Raw genomic sequence first — 3,709 nt, 5'->3', positions numbered from 1 at the left:
TTAGTATCTCTAGTCAACTGCTCCTGTCATCTCTACACCATCACTGTCCATATCAGGCTTTTTGCCTCTGCCTTGCTCATTGAAACTACAACATCAACATCCCCACTACTAAGTGCTTGTTTAGCCAGTACATCAACATCCCCACTACTAAGTGCTTGTTTAGCCCATACATTAGCTGCCTCATTCCCCTCCAACCCCACATATGCTGGGACCCAAGTCAATGTTATCTGTTTACCCATCTGTCTAATCCTGCCATGGGGTTGTAGCACCTCATAAAGCAGGTCTTGTCTGCTAATTGACCTAAAGGACAGCAGACTCATCAACACTGCACATGAATCAGAGAAAATAACTCCTCTGTGTGGCTTGACTTCCTCCACCCACTGCCAGGCCAACAGTACGGCCATCAGCTCTGCCTTATATACAGCCAGACGATCTGTAATACATTTCCTGATTTCCACCCCAGATTCCTGCACTACAAATGTTGACCCAGAACTTCCTGTCCTTGGATCTCCTTGAACCATCTGTGTATATGGCCACAAAATCCTGATACACAATATCCAGATGTCTCTTAAACAAATTAGATGGATCAACACCCTCCCAATCTTACCCTAGTTTCTCCAATCAGATGGATCAACACCCTCCCTATCTTACCCTAGTTTCTCCAATCAGATGGATCAACACCCTCCCTATCTTACCCTAGTTTCTCCAATCAGATGGATCAACACCCTCCCTATCTTACCCTAGTTTCTCCAATCAGATGGATCAACACCCTCCCTATCTTACCCTAGTCTCTCCAATCAGATGGATCAACACCCTCTTACCCTAGTCTCTCCAATCAGATGGATCAACACCCTCCCTATCTTACCCTAGTTTCTCCAATCAGATGGATCAACACCCTCCCTATCTTACCCTAGTCTCTCCAATCAGATGGATCAACACCCTCTTACCCTAGTCTCTCCAATCAGATGGATCAACACCCTCCCTATCTTTCCCTAGTCTCTCCAACACTTCTAGATCAACTACTGGAGGTGGGAGGAGCCATGGTGGATTTACAGGAATAGCTACCGTTGGACAAAACTCCCTTCCACGCAGTCCCATCTCCTTCACCTGTGTATTACCCCACCTACCCAAAGCTTGTGTTCTGTCTTCGCTCATGTTCCCAGCATGCCTGTAAAATCCCTTTCGCAGGATGAGACACCCCATGTCCCTGTAGGTGGACACCATAATGAATTGCCAGCTGTTGTCTCCTAATCTGCAATTGCATATCCCCCACCTCCACCTGTAGTGCAGACACTCGGGAGGTCCGAAACGCCGAGTCCTTGCCCCTGTATGACTTTCCAATAATGTCCGGGATGCTGAACCATACGCTATGCTGCCACAGTCTATTACAGATCAGATCAGTGCAACATACATGGTGCTGAATGAGGAACGCCCAGCCCCCCCACTCCTTCCCTGTCAGACCAGATCAATACAACATACATGGTCCTCAATGAGGAACGCCCAGCCCCCCCCACTCCTTCCCTGTCAGACCAGATCAATGCAACATACATGGTCCTCAATGAGGAACGCCCAGCCCCCCCCCACTCCTTCCCTGTCAGACCAGATCAATACAACATACATGGTCCTCAATGAGGAACGCCCAGCCCCCCCCCCCCCACTCCTTCCCTGTCAGACCAGATCAATGCAACATACATGGTCTTCAATGAGGAACGCCCAGCCCCCCCCACTCCTTCCCTGTCAGACCAGATCAATGTAACATACATGGTCCTCAATGAGGAACGCCCAGCCCCCCCCACTCCTTCCCTGTCAGACCAGATCAGTGCAACATACATGGTCCTCAATGAGGAACGCCCAGCCCCCCCCACTCCTTCCCTGTCAGACCAGATCAATGTAACATACATGGTCCTCAATGAGGAACGCCCAGCCCCCCCCCACTCCTTCCCTGTCAGACCAGATCAATACAACATACATGGTCCTAAATGAGGAACGCCCAGCCCCCCCCACTCCTTCCCTGTCAGACCAGATCAATGTAACATACATGGTCCTCAATGAGGAACGCCCAGCCCCCCCCCACTCCTTCCCTGTCAGACCAGATCAATGTAACATACATGGTCCTCAATGAGGAACGCCCAGCCCCCCCCCACTCCTTCCCTGTCAGACCAGATCAATACAACATACATGGTCCTCAATGAGGAACGCCCAGCCCCCCCCCACTCCTTCCCTGTCAGACCAGATCAATGTAACATACATGGTCCTCAATGAGGAACGCCCAGCCCCCCCCCACTCCTTCCCTGTCAGACCAGATCAATGTAACATACATGGTCCTCAATGAGGAACGCCCAGCCCCCCCCCCCCCACTCCTTCCCTGTCAGACCAGATCAGTGCAACATACATGGTCCTCAATGAGGAACGCCCAGCCCCCCCCCACTCCTTCCCTGTCAGACCAGATCAATACAACATACATGGTCCTCAATGAGGAACGCCCAGCCCCCCCCCCCCACTCCTTCCCTGTCAGACCAGATCAATGTAACATACATGGTCCTCAATGAGGAACGCCCAGCCCCCCCCCCCCACTCCTTCCCTGTCAGACCAGATCAATGCAACATACATGGTCCTCAATGAGGAACGCCCAGCCCCCCCCCCCCACTCCTTCCCTGTCAGACCAGATCAATGTAACATACATGGTCCTCAATGAGGAACGCCCAGCCCCCCCCACTCCTTCCCTGTCAGACCAGATCAATAGAACATACATGGTCCTCAATGAGGAACGCCCAGCCCCCCCCCACTCCTTCCCTGTCAGACCAGATCAATAGAACATACATGGTCCTCAATGAGGAACGCCCAGCCCCCCCCCACTCCTTCCCTGTCAGACCAGATCAATGCAACATACATGGTCCTCAATGAGGAACGCCCAGCCCCCCCACTCCTTCCCTGTCAGACCAGATCAATACAACATACATGGTCCTCAATGAGGAACGCCCAGCCCCCCCCCACTCCTTCCCTGTCAGACCAGATCAATGTAACATACATGGTCCTCAATGAGGAACGCCCAGCCCCCCCCCACTCCTTCCCTGTCAGACCAGATCAATGTAACATACATGGTCCTCAATGAGGAACGCCCAGCCCCCCCCCCCCACTCCTTCCCTGTCAGACCAGATCAGTGCAACATACATGGTCCTCAATGAGGAACGCCCAGCCCCCCCCCCACTCCTTCCCTGTCAGACCAGATCAATGCAACATACATGGTCCTCAATGAGGAACGCCCAGCCCCCCCCCCCACTCCTTCCCTGTCAGACCAGATCAATGTAACATACATGGTCCTCAATGAGGAACGCCCAGCCCCCCCCCCCCACTCCTTCCCTGTCAGACCAGATCAATGCAACATACATGGTCCTCAATGAGGAACGCCCAGCCCCCCCCACTCCTTCCCTGTCAGACCAGATCAATAGAACATACATGGTCCTCAATGAGGAACGCCCAGCCCCCCCCCACTCCTTCCCTGTCAGACCAGATCAATAGAACATACATGGTCCTCAATGAGGAACGCCCAGCCCCCCCCCACTCCTTCCCTGTCAGACCAGATCAATAGAACATACATGGTCCTCAATGAGGAACGCCCAGCCCCCCCCCCCCCCCCCCCCCCACTCCTTCCCCATCAGACCGGATCAATGTAACATACATGGTCCTCAATGAGGAACGCCCAGCCCCC

This window comes from Oncorhynchus mykiss, chromosome 19 (genome assembly GCF_057628025.1).
Source record: "Oncorhynchus mykiss isolate SJ-2025 chromosome 19, ASM5762802v1, whole genome shotgun sequence".
Lineage (NCBI taxonomy): Eukaryota > Metazoa > Chordata > Actinopteri > Salmoniformes > Salmonidae > Oncorhynchus > Oncorhynchus mykiss.
This window is presented reverse-complemented; position numbering follows the sequence as displayed.